Source organism: Alligator sinensis, unplaced genomic scaffold, assembly GCF_000455745.1.
Source record: "Alligator sinensis unplaced genomic scaffold, ASM45574v1 scaffold1142_1, whole genome shotgun sequence".
Taxonomy (NCBI): domain Eukaryota; kingdom Metazoa; phylum Chordata; order Crocodylia; family Alligatoridae; genus Alligator; species Alligator sinensis.
In genome coordinates, this window is record NW_005842617.1 from 77,252 (window position 1) to 92,102 (window position 14,851).

At 42.5% G+C, this 14,851-nt stretch overlaps 1 protein-coding gene and 1 long non-coding RNA gene across 13 annotated transcripts in view; one reads left to right on the top strand and one right to left on the bottom strand.

Moving 5' to 3' along the window:
* Positions 1-242: 242 nt before the first annotated feature.
* Positions 243-9,001, bottom strand: LOC102367975. The gene is made up of 4 exons (XR_003096143.1): positions 8,782-9,001; positions 6,124-6,299; positions 5,708-5,814; positions 243-502 (listed from the first exon to the last, which is right to left on the bottom strand). It is a non-coding gene; the product is annotated as an uncharacterized LOC102367975 (long non-coding RNA).
* Positions 9,002-9,005: 4 nt separating this feature from the next.
* The window catches only part of WDFY3 (WD repeat and FYVE domain containing 3), a 379,376-nt gene continuing 373,530 nt past the window's right edge, over positions 9,006-14,851 (top strand). For 11 of the 12 annotated variants that reach the window (XR_003096142.1, XM_025215013.1, XM_025215023.1 and 8 more), the window contains exon 1: positions 9,006-9,106. The gene's annotated coding sequence lies outside the window, so the exon portion shown is untranslated. The remainder of the gene's footprint in view (positions 9,107-14,851) is intronic. The other variant, XM_025215016.1, reaches the window with a different exon arrangement.

Sequence of the window (14,851 nt, forward strand, 5' to 3'; positions counted from 1 at the left end):
GCTGCAGCAGGACTGGCTGCTCCTGCCTGCTTTAGGCTTATCTGGCTGAACACGAGGTGCATGTGGCATCCTGGTTGAGAATTATTACTTCATACGGTCCTGCTGGGGGACTTAAGAAGTTTGCACCTATGTAAGTTTTATGCTAGCATATCATGTGGACAGTAGTCTCTTTGCATAAGATGTACCAGGGAAGGTAAAAATTCTCCTATGCCAAATATGTTACGGACATGAGTAGGGCTGCATGAAAATGTAATTAATTTGTATGTAGGTCAGTTGGATGCTTAAGAAAGTAGGCATGCATGTAATACAGCAAGTGTTATCAGAAGGCAATATTGCATATAGCTTTGAAAGCTCTCTTTAACAAATTCTTACTCTTTGAGGAAATGTTACATATTGCCATGCAATAATCTTTTGGAAGAAGCTGCAGAAAAGAATTTGCTCTTTTCACTTTTCTCCATACTTGGAGGCAGAGGGAAACTGGCATTGATATGCAGGATGAACTCTGTGGAAAAAGAAGGAACGGAGTATCAGTGGCTTGGGTACCAGTGGCTTGTGACTGCTATGTTGCAGGATAAGAGAGAGGGAGGACATGCATGCCTGACCAAAGCAAGCTATATTTTAAATATGCCCATTTACACATCACTTATTTTTCTTTGTGAAAAACTGGCCTGCAAGGCTGTAGTAGTCTGTTGCTGCTTGACACTGGAGCAACAGTATAAATCAAAAGAACAAGCTAATTGGATTCTTAATATGGCAAGCAGATTGCAATTGTGATGGGACTTGATATGTTACTCCAATATTTATTTTTTACAAGCTTATCCAGTAGCTTTGTGTGATGGACTACTTAAATATAAATTAAATGAATCTCTTGGACTAACACAGTGCTTCCTCATCCTATCATGCTGAGATTCTCCGTACACGTTTGACATATCACTTGAGACTGAAGGTATACCAACAGCAGGCAATATAAAAGACATCTTTTTCCGTTCTATATCTTCTAAGAGCTTCTATTGTACACTGACAGCTGTTGTTTTCTACAGTGAAACAGCAAGTATTAAAATTCATGTAGTAAATACAAAGGTCCAAGCTGGTTCTGCAATTTAAATATATTCAAGACTTTTCTGTCAAATTCTGAATATCCTAATAATAAGACTCATCTCTCTGCTCATTTTCATGAATACTTTCCAGATACTTGGTCTGTCCTACTGCACAGGTAAACAAAAAAGTCATATAATAAACTGAATTCATTTCTGGCTTTTTTTTAAATTTGCATTTCTGAATACGTTGCCGAAAAAACCCCTTATGAATCTATTCCAACTTAAATGGATTTCTGTTTGAAAACATAAGCGTTCAGAAAGTTTCCCATATTCAAAATTGAAGTTTATCCATCTCTCTTCTACTTTCAGACATAGTACTATAAAACTTACTAGTTTCTTCCTTCAAAATGGAAGCTTGCATACGCATATAAAAAAGTAATGTGGCATATACACTAAAAAGGCAATCTAAACTTTACAAAACACTGTAGCAAATCACTGGCATTTAAATGAAGGCCAAATGTGCAGACTTGTGAGGACACATTTTTCCATTTAGACACCAGATGGCAGTGTTTTCCCTCATTCAGAATATGAGCCCTTTCTTTTAGCAAGGTTTAACTTCTCTTGGAGGCCTAAGTGGACCTTCTGCTTCAGTGAGTCCTCTTTACAGCTTCCATGTTTAGATAAACATGCTACAGCTGTACCCACCCACAGTCCTGGGGTCCCCCTTACAGCAGGAGGAGCCCTAGTCCCAGCCTCAAGCCTCTGGTGGCAGCCTCACATGGGTGGATAGGACAGGAGATTGGCTGCAGCGAGGAGGCAGCAGATGGCTGGGCTGGCTTATAGCACTGTGGGGGCAAGATGGGAGGCAAGGCTTGGGCTGTGGCTGGGACTGGAGCTTCACCTGCCAGGAGGTGCCAGGGAAGTTGCTCTGCCTCTGAGCACGTGTGGAGTACCCACCACACGATCCAAGCACCCGAGGTGGCTCCTGCCAGCTCTGAGCTGCAAGCAGGTGGGGTACCGCTGGCCCAGTCCAAGTTGGGGTGCAGGGACCTGAGCATGGCTCACCCAGGGCCTGCCTGCAGAGCCAGGCAGGTAGGCGGACAGGGCTGCTTCCACCCAGCATCCCCCGCAGCACCAGCAGAGGCTGAAGCCAAAGCCGCCACCTGTGCTGCTTGCCTATGGGCTGGATAAAATCAACTGGCAGGCCAGATTCAGCCCGCAGGCCATATTTTGCCTACCCCTGCTCTAAAGAAATATTGCATGTGACAATATGCTACAGATTTTTAGGCTGTACAGTTAAGCACTTAAAAAAGAGGACATGCCAACTTCATTCTGCTCCCTTGTACACTCATCTGACTGAATGAAGTTCAGATCTTGTGGGGAAATTAATATGATCATACAATTAAGACTGTATTATCATAATGTATCTGCAAAAGAGGCAGAATTAAGACTTCACAGGCAACTAGAAATCTAGGCTTTCCTGATTTTTGAGTGTTTAACTTTCTGCACACCGGAAAGCTATCAAAGACAGGAATACCCAATTACCTGTGGGGGCACATTTCTCACAAGAAAACCACTCTCTCTCCAATCTCTCAGTCCTGATCCTCAAAGGAAACTTACAAAACACTTCCCAGAGATGAGCCTATGAACTCCACTTCATCAACCTCCTGGATACTAAAAATCATGGACTAAATATAGACATTGGATTTATGACACATTATAACCTGCCTGACATCTGACTCCCCAGGTATCTCTCCACTATTCATCCCCCTTCTCTCTCTTTCCCCCGCCCCCAGCCTGTCTCTCACCCATTGACTCCTCAATCTACATTTTCACTGACTACCTGTCTTGTATGCATATCAGCCCAGCCTCTGGCTTCTTTACTTTTCATTCCATCTAGGAAGAGCACACACTAACTGCAGAAACTTCCTTAGCCTGATGAAGGGTTTTTGAACCCGAAAGCTTGCTTAATAATTGTTTTCCAACTATTTAAGTTGGTCTAATAAAAGATATCAGATTCACCCAAAGAAACTTGTCTGCCTATGTCCTTAGACCAACATGGCTACAACCTACACCCCTGTAACTTTCTCTTATCATTTTTTGTAACTATCTACAGTCTTGTTGAAAAAGCTTAAAAATAAGAAACCTATGGTGACCATAAATAATTGGCATGATGTGAACACTGAAACTTAACAATATCACAAACAAGTACACTAAATTCTAGTTTATTTACAACTCCAAGGAGAATGCAACTAGTGGAGATTTATTAAGTAGGAATTAGTTATTATGGAAGGGTGGGTTCTGGCAGCCGATGAGAACAATGGCAAATTAAATAGTGGTTACCAAAGATTCCATAGATCAGGAGTTGGCATTTTCCAGCAGCAGGGCAAAATGACCAAGCTCAAGTCTGAGATGGGCTGGCATTGGGACTCAGCCATCTCCATCACTTTTTCCCATTGCCTGGCTATGGCATGGTGCTGCAAGATTGCCCCTGGCCAAAGTCTATGTGCCCAGCTGCAGCATGGGCAAAGTCCCTTGCTGATGAATACTGTCTTGGGTTGGCAACCTTGAGAATAGGAGTAAATTACTGGGCCTTCAGGAACTGTATAAGAGAATCCAAAGCTGCTTTATTTTTTCTCCTCTCTCTGTTCCTCCAGCAGTTCCATAGCATCTCCACTGTTGTGGCCCTGCTACTGCTTTGCCAGTGGGGACAGTCTGGCCTCAGAACGTTCTGTGACTACTTCTCTTGATAGGCTGTCAATGTTTTCTCTTAGTTGCTCCTCTTGTGCTCCTATTTTAAATTATTTTCAGATTTGGCTGAATTATAACTGGATAAAGAATGAACATGCTGCCCTTGCTCACCATCAACGGCCATTTGCAAACAATGAAATGTGAGCTTTTCAAAGAAAAGGTCATAACATTTATAACAAAAACTATTAGGTAGCCTAATGTAGAAGCTGAGGTCAGTTTTCCTCATCACAGGGTGCAGACACATAACAAATAAACCATTCCAAAATGTCACTGATTGAGAACCATCCACAATTGTTGCTGGAGTTTTGAAACCTGATTCTCTGTCCTGCTCCAGCATAACTTTTCTGCAATTAGATTTGCAAAAACATCCGGTTTAGTATATGAGAACTAGACTGAATCAGTTTTACTGTCCAGATTGCATGAAGCAGGGTAAGTTAATGTAGTAGCAGTAAAAGGGCTGTGAAAGGCCCAATTCCTACCAAAGCTATTGAGAGCTTCACCTGAATGTAGACAGTTGAACTGGTTTCCTGTTAAACTTCAAATGTCAAAGGTAGTGGTGATCAGATAGGCAAAGGTGTTTACATATGAAAAACCATGGAAGTTTTATAAAAAAAAAAGACTGATGTAATCCTGTTTGCACAGATGCTTTGCAAAGAGGGAAAAGTAACTGCAAATCCCTTTATTCTAATTATAGTGCTGTCATTACATGCATTCTCTGAGAAAGATAAACAGTTAGTCACAATGAGGTCTGTCAGAGGAGACATGTTGAGGTGAAGGGAAACAAGTGACTGCTATAACTCAATATGGGTTTTGCAGCCTGGAATTGTGATAATTCACTAGAATGTATGGACTATATATAAAATTGCTATGAACAACCTACTGCATAAAGGGGAGAGAGAGAAACAGCAACATTTTTCCATGCAGCCAAATGGTTCATGTAAGTGCTGTTGTGCTTGGAAGAGTTTTTGTTACTTACCCAGTTTTGTTTGACTGCAGCTGAAAGGATTTACAGAACAGTTTCTGCCCTATATGATTTCTCTACCCTAACATTGGCTGGAAAACATACTGCTATTGACTTATGTGAAAAGATTAAAGTACCATTAAACACACAAATGACAGAACTAACTTGTTTCTGTTACAAAGTTTGATTGCAATTTAGTGCACACAGATTGTATTTTGCACTCAGATTACGATAAGCACAAATTGTGTTTTCCCTTGGCATACTCTGGAATAATTATTCCTGAAAGGGCCAAATTGTGTCTGACATTGTGGATATCCTTTTGATAAAACTACATAACACACTATCATAACTTTGCAGATTCTTACTTTCTGGGGGAGTGGGGTGGGAAGAGGACAGAGGAATTTGTTAAGTGTAGTGTGTAACATGAACTGCATGCATATACAGCTCCTAGCCACTGGTCTTAACACAGCTCCTTTCCTAATTATAGGCCTGTGCTGAATGCTGCCACCATTTCTATTAGAAGAAAACAGTAGGACACCTAGACTTTTTTGAGTAGAATATAATCAAAGAGAAAAGTTAGAATAGTTTGAAGTGCATCATTATACAATTTTATACTGTGTGTCCGCTCCATGTTAGGCAATGGATATGCACTGCTTTCTTCTAACAAGTCAATTTGATTGATTAAAAACAAACAAACAAACACCTTTTCCTGACGTTGTCTACCCCTACTTTTTGTCCAATAATTTCCACTGTTGTGCTGCTTCACTATTGCCTTAACAACATATATGCTTCATCAGGCTTCTATTGAGGTCAAGGGCAAAATTCACATCAGTGTATATTGGGGAGTGAGGAGTGGAGTGTTTTCAGTCCCCAGAGAAACCAAAATTGGGTCTATTTGAAAATTTGAAATGTTCTTTATTTTTTGACATTCAACGAATGAAGAAATTTAGATACTTACCAGAAGTTGCATAACAGATCTGTTCACCAGCAAAGTTTAAGTGGTTTACTCTGGTAAAGGAGTGAGGAAGTGGAAGTAAGTCTCTCTTGGCATAACAGTTTTCTCCGCTGCAGAAAAAAAGAGAAGTGTTATCACTGATTATATTCAAATTGCCTGGAGTAAGCAAGATCACAATAGCAGGAAACATTTTTCTTTCCGTGCCAGTTGTTCATGGGTATGGATGAGAATAGATTCAAGTACTGTGAGAAATGAGTTAGCAAATGTTATCCTGCATAACGTAATAAATTAATAGCCAGCCTATTCTCATGATTTGAACTAAACTTTGCTCTTGCTGGTACAGCTGGTTCTAGCAGATGCCTTCTAGAAAAAAGCAGGATTCCACTCTATAGGTCTAAAGGAAACATAGTTGGGCTCACATTTTTTAGTGCTCCGGGATCTTTTCCTACTTGCTGCATTTCTCTCTGCATTTCATGGAAGCAAGACTTGGCTCCTTAGCAGCAGCAGGGTACATGAGCATGGTATGTGCTCTTTATTGCAGCATGAATTCTTGGGGCCAGGTCTTCCAAAGATTTCAAGTCTTTTTGTTCACTTGCTGAAATGAAACTGACTTTTAGAAAGGATTGTTTATAAGAAAAGTGAGCAGCTATGGTGAGCATTTCCAGAGATCTGCTAACTTCATTTGGATGACTGAAAAGAAGCTCTTGGGAGCAGGGTTTCCCCCTTCCCCAGCCCTCCAAATGACTTGCTGGATGCGGGAGTATGGAACTGGCTGTATGCCTTCTGCACTCAGCTGTGTCTGGTGAAGAATCCCCTGTCTAAACAGAGTACTTGAATGAAATGTTGTCTGGTGTTGTAGCCGGACCTTGCACCTTGCAGATGGCTGAGCACTGAAGTGAGCTTCTGTCTGACTTATGAGAAGGGTTTTTTTATGCTACTATTTCTCTATGCAACATCATGCAGGATCTGGAAATTAATTTGCAAACGCATCTAATATTTTATTTAATTATAATTGATATGAACTTTTCAGGTGAACATGTTGTTCTGGTTCAATAATGCATGAACAGGACATAATTTTTTTGTGACTATTGATATTAATTTAACAGCCTTTTAAACAAAAATGCACTTGCTCCCACAAAAAAACCAAGAAAATACTTTTGTAAAGAAAATGTTAAATATTTTAAGTCCAGGCTATATCTTAAGAAGGCTTCTTCCACTATTCGTTTGAAGTTTCCTGCTTTTGTTTACTTCACCTCACACGCAATTTTATCCGACTAATTTTAAATTTTCCTCTTTGGGTTTTTTATCTCTTTACACCATCTCACTTTAGGTTTGGTATTTGATTACTAACTGTACATCGGTTTCTGTAGTCAACTTCACTTACACACTGCAGTTTCACTAAGAATTAAAGTTGCTAATCAAGTGCAATAGGTTGAATCCAAAGCCAGCTTTCCCACCATCTTTGAACTATACCAGAATAAACTGAAAAAAATCTCACAAGTCAATATAATCAAGGCAATAAATTAAGTAACTGAGGATAAACTTTGAAAAACTGATTAAAAAAGAAAAGAGCAGACAATTAAAACAATCAACTTTAAGTGTTTGTCTTCAAGAATTCAAATACCACTCTGTAAAAGGCAAAGGGCCCTTTTCATGGGCTAGGAAACAAGGCTCAACCTTGTTTAAAGAAGAGGGCCAAGAACTCATGTAAGCATGTAGTAAAGTTATCTGCTCAATGGTGAGTGCCTTGTAGGTATCTGGGTGTTATCTGTTGCTCCACAGCTGTGACGCATTTCAGCCTAGAAGTGCTTATCTATTTATGTATTCTGGAGCAGGAAAATACTTGGTTGGGGGACAGGGAGAGGACAGTCTAAGTCTGCAGTTGTATATCACACTTTGACCATACTAAAGGCACAAAAAACAGAAGCTTGCTAACTCATACTAAGTACCCTCTGAGCAACTCAGAGTTACACCACTTTAGGTGAGGGCTACCTCTGGGCTGTGCCACCCAGCTTATGTTAAGATAACTCCAGTTTGGTCCAGAGAGATAAAACAAGCCGTTTGCAGTCCTCCAGCATCCCAGGATGCACAGCTTCTAGCCCTCCCCCCCACACTTTATCCAGAACATGGATACAACCCAGGTGTTCTGTTTTCTAGTCAAACCTCTGCTCCTTAGCCTTCTAGCAGCAAGCTACAGCGGCAGGGGCAAGAAATGGCATTAATCCTTAACCAGCAACTGCTCAGAGCATGTTCTAACTTCAAGGACCCCCAGGACTTGACACCCCAGGGATTGGTTTCAAGTTGCAGCAAGGGAAGGTTAGATCAGTCAGCCTGTGTAATTGCCGAGCCATGTGATAGTGTTCTCAGCGGCCCTGTGCAGTTCCTGTAGCCTGCCACTGAACTTGGTCAATGGGCAGTCATTGACAATATGCGATGTGTTTTGCCACAGCTCTGGTCTGGATTGTCTCGGAGCCCAAAGGTGGAGGTTGGCTGCACGCAGACCTTGCCCTGTCCAGAACCTATTCAGCAAGGCCCGATGATTGTGTGGCAGGTGGAAGCCAGGTGGGCAGGCTATAGGATGGATGTGTTCAGGGTGAGGCCCAAGCAGCCCCTTGCAGGCTGGACTCTGCCAGCCTGTGAGGGAAAAGCCACAGTTTCCCACTTTTCTCCTTTAAAGGAGAATCCATTTTTTAAACATTGTCTGCCACCCTTTCATACATTCTCCTGACCCACAGGTGGAGAAACCACTGGGCTAGGGGTCTGAATTACAGGGAAGCTGGGGGGGCATAAGAGACCAGAGCCCTCCTGTAAGATAACCTGAAGGGTGTTTGTGCCCAAAATCTTGTGGAGAAGAACTGTTCCAACTATCTGAGTTAGTTTAATAGAATATATCAAAAACCTTATCTAACCTGGGGGAGGGGTCACTTAGGTGGACTTGCTAATAATGAAAGTTTAACTTGATGTTAAACCCCCCTGAGAATCAAAGTGTAATTTGAACCCCACCTTCCTACCCGAATTGTCTATGATTTAGGGGGGCGTTGCTTCACCTCACGCTCAAACAGGCCCCCTCTGCTCACCCTGGAAGAGAACCACACCTCACCGGCCCCTTTGGGGCGTGAAGCGGCGCGGGTCTCCCCCGTGTCAGAGCAGCGGTCCTTCCGGCCGGGCGTGGGCGGGTACCGCATTCCCGCGGGAAGGCGGCGGCTGCGGGGCGGAGCGCGGCCGGCCTGGGAGGGAGGGGGATCGGGAAGAGCCGGAGCGGCGGCAGGCGGAGAAGGAGGATTAAAATGGCCACCAGCAGTGTACCCCGCTGCTCGGCCGCAGCCTTAATGGGGACGCCCGCTCCTGGCGACTGGAAGTGGAGCAAGGGGTCTGCCCGCACGGAGTCGCCCCGCCGCCGCGGTGAGTGTCCGCCGCCCAGGCCCCGGCCTCGGGCACACGCAGGCCATGGGGGAGGATAGGGCCTTCCCGAGATGGGAGCCGGGAACCGTGATAGTGCCGCGGCCTGTCTGTCCGCGCGGGGATTTCATCCCCTCGCCCGCCCGGGGGAATCGGCCTTTAAGTGGGGGAGGTTAGACGTAGCTCAAAGCTGTGGGGCCGTGACGTGCTGGATGGGGCAGGCTTGGCGGGCCCCTGGGGGAAGGACATGGAGGGATCATCCCCCCCCCCGCGCTTTATTGGAGGAGAAGGGGGCCGTGGGGTAAAGGTTAGGAGGCTCTGTATGTAGCCCACCCCAGTCAGGAGGCTGGGCTGGCCCTTTTGCCTGGTGCTGGTGGGTGTAGGTAGATCTGCACAGGGGCAGGAAGCCTGGCTGCTGTAGGGGAAAGGACAAGGAGGGATCTCCTCCCTTCCTTTGAATTGGAGAAGGAAGCAGTGGGTATGGGATAGGGGGCTCTCTGCATAGCCCACACCTGTGCAGAAGCTGGGCTGGCCTTTTTGGCTGGTGCTGGCTGGGGCAGGTAGACCTGCAGAGGGGCAGAAAGCCTGGCTGCTGTAGGCTCAGGCATGGATCTTCCCTGCTTATGGCTTTACAGTCTGGATGGCTTTTTACACCTGTGTTGGGGTTGGTTGGGTGAAGGGGAAATGCACCAGTGCAAAGAATGAAGGGGGGTAGGGAAGAAACCCCAACTTTCTTTTGCACCACAAAGTTTAAATGTTCCCTGGAGCAGCCCCCCCTCCCCCCACTGCTTGTATGTGGATTTGTGTATCATGGTTGGACTTGAGCTGGTTCCAGGTTTTGTTTGGTCACTGTCAGGTTTTGCGAGATCTTGTATATCGCAGCAGCAAGAGTGAGAGTGGCATCCTCAGTTTTTTAGAAAGCTTTTAGCCATGGTGAGGAACGTCAGATGTGTTGTCTTGGGTCTGCTAAAAGCAGCAGAGTGCTAGGAATGGTGTTCGGCAGTGGGGCATGCATGTTGTGGAACATCGGGCATATTTATCTGTTCATCCTCTTTATTGTACTTCCGGAAAAAGAGCAAGGAAGCATAAAAAGGCATGCTGTGCATTTGGTAATCTTGAATTCATTCTCTTATGTGTTTGTTTTCTGGAGATGTGGGCGTTTTGTTTATGCTTACAATGAAAGTTAAGTTGGGCGTGCGTGCAAGTGTTTGATGGGTATTTTTTTCACTTTTGTGCATGAGCCTTTAGGACTGTTAATGCACGTAATTAAGGTCTAAAATAATCTTTTAATAGTTAAAAATAATAAAACCTTTCAATAGTGCTTTTAGTTCAGGCTTCAGTTTATAGGTATCTTTTTCTTATTTCATCTTCTCCTTATGCAGAAGCAATATATGCACTAAGTAGAGGAAGCAGCCATCCAGAATGATGGCATAAATACTGTATGAATTAAGTTCACTTTTTCTAGTGGGTGCATAGATTTTGCCTGCCTAAGCAGCATACTGCCAAATAAGCATTTACATCTTCTGTGGTCAGAACTTTATCCTCTGGGGGAGGTTTCAGAATAATACCATGGATCACACATGATTATTCCACTAAAACTAAAATCAAATGGGTATTAATACATCTCTGTGCCGTCTTTATTTTCAGTCTTGCAACTGTTAATATTAGGCATATATTCTAAAGATCTGTTGGTCTAGGAAAGTCAAATAACCAAATCTTTGTTATGGCAGATAAGACTATTGCATTCTGCAGTGAGAGTCTTTTGCAAGTCTCTAACTGGAGTATAGTATTTATGAAATAGAGTTATGATTGTTGCATTTTCTCCTCCAAATTATGTCCAAGTTCACCTGTTTGCATAGAAAGATACTTAGAAACTGACAGGGAAAATTGTGCTCTGCTAATCTCAATAGATCTTTCAGCAGTGTTTGATATAGTTGACTGCAAGGTGCCAATCAAGTACTTATGTGGCTTGGTTGGTTTTCACTGAACCAATCTCAATTGGTTCTGCTGTTTTGTGCAGGAGACGTTCCAGAGGATGGTGATGGATGAGTGCCCATCCATCGTCTGTCTCCTTTGAACTTTTCTTGTGGGGTCTGCAAGGGGTCCATCTGACCACCCCTCCTGCTTATACTTGTGTGTAAGTCACCTAAGTGAGATTCTGCAGAGATCTGGAGTGAGGTGCCGTCAATATACTGTCTTTCTTTCCTCTGACTCGTCCCACTATCAGTCCTTTCCCAGCACCGTGGGATTGGGATACTTGTCATTGATGGGGTTCAGCCTCCCTTTGTCACTCAAGTTTGCAGCCTTGGGGCGTTCCTGGATTTCCTGCTGCGTCTGGATCTTCAGGTAGTAGCAGCGGCTAGGAACACTGTTCTCACCAGATCCATGTGGCAAGAAGGGTGTGACCCTCTTCCAGATGCCATTATGATCTGTGTTTACATAACCTGGAGGCTAGACTATTGCAGTTCATTTTACATGGGGCTACCCTTGAAGGCTGCAGTTGGTGCAGAACATGGCAATGCACCTTCTAATGGGGCTTGGTCACCAGGAGCACATTATTCCAGTCCTCCAGAGGCTGTCTTCCAAGAACTGTGGTTATGTGATTTATCAAGTGTGGCTTCTAGTAGCTTTCCAGGTGCAATTTAAGATGCTGGTTTTGACTTATAAGGCCCTAAGCAGTCTGGGCCAAATTTACTTAAGGGGCTGCCATCTGTCTTGCACCCCATCGTGATCTTTAAGGTCAGTCAAGATCAGCCTTCTGCACGTATCATCAGTGTGCCAAATTTGCTTTGTGTAACTGCTTGGGAGGTGGTTTTTGGCAGTGACTTCTCAGCTCTGGAACCCCTTCCTCCTTGAGGTCCACTGGATCTTGAGCCTAGGCAACTGCTGGAAGTGCTGGAAGACCTTCCTGTTTGTGTAGGCGTTTAGCAACCCAGGCTAAGTTGGAATATTGTTTAGTGGGGTTTAGTATTGTTTATTGTGTGTTGTTTTAATACATAATTTGCTTTTGTAAGTTTTGTGCATTCTCTTGTTTGATAAGCAATTTTGTTCTCTTCCTGTAAGCTGCCCTGAGCCTTTGGGAGTAGTGGCATAACTGAAGTCCTTTGAACTTGGAATAGTGACATGGTGAGCAAAAAGCAATACTGACTCTCAAATCATGCACCACTGCTAACCTTGAAAATATTTCAGTAAGAGTGTTTCCCAGTTCAGATGACCAAAATAGGAATTCTTAAAATTGGCAAAACGAATTACAGCATTTCAGTCATTGTTTCAGATTGTTCTGTTTTCCTTTGGTTGTTTCCTGGCCAGTAGTTCATGAGGTATTGGGCCTCTTCTGCAGCCCTGAAGAAACAAGCATGTCCATCAGTTGGAAAAATAGCACCCATTCCAATGTCTTATCAGAGGCACGCTTTTGATGTCCCCAGAGTCCTAACTCTTCAGTAGAGATGGAATGTAGTCAAGGAAACACTTATCTCATTTCTCAACGTATTATGTCTTTGTTCTTTGGCTCGCTGAGTAACTTACTTCCATAAATTCTAAATGCGACTAGTAATTGGCACACTTAAAATCACCTTTTGAACCCCAATTTTCATAAAGGGCAAAGAACTGAATAGTTTGGCCTCTTTAATAACAGGAAATAAATCCTGAAGCCTCTGGAATCTTTTGTTAGGACATTGAGCATTACACTAATATACTTAATAACTTGTTAGGTTACTCATCAAAACCAAGTCTTGGAAATATTTTTATTTTTTTTTCCAAACAGTGTAGGGTAGTTTATGAAGATTTAAACAAGAATATAAATTAATGTTACTTTTTTGGTGTTTACTATGCCTTAATGATTTAGTAGATTGGTAAGTGTTGCTAGATGAAAAGAACTTTTGGGATTGCCTATATCTAATGTATTAGAATCAAGTGACAGAGTATTAACATTAACTTTTTTTATTGGTGGTGGAGTGGCTTTTTGAAGGGAGGTGTTTGTTCTGCTGAATTTTGGGGGGTAAAGTTTTATGGCATTCACTTTAGTTTCTGTAGAGCAGCTAGTAAGAAAAGAACAGTCAGTACTACTGGCAGTTGTTGGAGTGAACCTGATGGTAGTGGGTAGCGGTTTTTAAATTATTTTAAGTTTTGATTGCAAAATAAAGGGCATTCTGTTTAAATATGGATCTGTGCCTCCTGGCAACTCTTTCTATAAGCATGTGACTCTTGCCTCTTTCCATAACCAGGCACAGATCCTTTTTTTTTTTTTTTTTTTTTTTTTTTTTTTTTTTAAAATGATTTACCATGACAAGTTCAGTGTCTTAGTTATAATTTACTAAAGTATTTAATTATTGCACTCGCTCTACAGATACTTAACTGAAAAACTGCATGTTGACAATTTGCTGTGTTACAACAGTAACCACTTCTAAAAGTGAGATGCTTTTGGCAGGTTAAAGACAACGTTTTTGAACTTTTATTTTTTACTCTACAGGAAAATAAATTTCTGGCTAGAATAACTTTTCCATGTTAATAGGAATGATTTCTATTCCACAGGTTTCCTCCTCCTCTTTTTAGTATTTATGAAGGCTGTTTCTTGTTGTTGCACACGTTCAGATTATTTAATTTTCATACAAGTAACAAAAACTAAATTTACGAAATGGCTATTTTCAGCTATTTTAGTTAATTTTAAGTGACATAGCAATGGATTATGACTTGATACTACTCATTTGAGTTTTGAAAATAATATAGTCTCTTTTTTTCATCTCTGTTTGGCTAGATAGTTAACTAAGTTGGATTTAGTCCAGGACATTTGGGCTACAGCTATATTATTCTGGAAAGTGTTATGCTTTTTTGGTAACTAGTAGTAGTCAGGGGTTCAGTATGGCATCTTACCTTCAGCAATTGAAGTATTTCTAATTGGCTATGTGAAAATTAAATAAACTTTGTCATGGTGTAACTAGTGGTACTGAGAGCACCTGGTATCGTGATAAACAGTCACAGGAAGTGATAGATGTTACATTTTATTGGAGGTTTTGGACCTTTATGTTGACCAGTTTGTAACCTGTTTCGTTTAAGGTAGGATAAGATTGCAAGATCTTAATTACTGATGCATTTTTAAGGCTATACCTTAAATTTGTGTGATGAAACAGTGCACTTATTTTTCATGAATGTTTAAATTCCTACAGCATGGAAAGTGTTGCTCTTTCTGACATTCCTATGAATGTTGGGATTGTCTACTGCAGGGGTGCTCAACCCCTGTCCTGCAGGACAGTTCCAGTCTGCAGCCCCACATCATCTGGCTGTGGTCCTCCCTGTGGGTCCAGAAATATGGTGGCAGGGAAGTCATGGCACTGGTCCCCCATCACCAAACTTTCAGGAGGAGACTTGGATCCTGTGTGCTGAATCCACCAAGCAATCCCAGCATGGAGTGCTTGGTAGAGTCGGTGCCAAGCCCCCAGGACCCAATCCCAGTGTGCTGTAGTGGGAAAGGATTGCTCCTGGGGAAGTGCTGATGTTGGCAGATTATATTTCTCCCCGAAAAAACAGTTATCTCTGAGGCTTGAAAAACAGAGGCTGCAGGTACTTGTGACCATGATTCTGAGAATATCAGTATTGTTAACAAAGTACATGGTTTTGTTTGGAAATAGTTTTCACATAAGGGTTATCCCCCTGTTCATAATTGATGGTTGCAGTTTATTGGACTTTGTATAGGTTTGAACTGCTTTATCTGTTCAACAATGAAGATAACCCAAATGCACTCAATCTTTAATT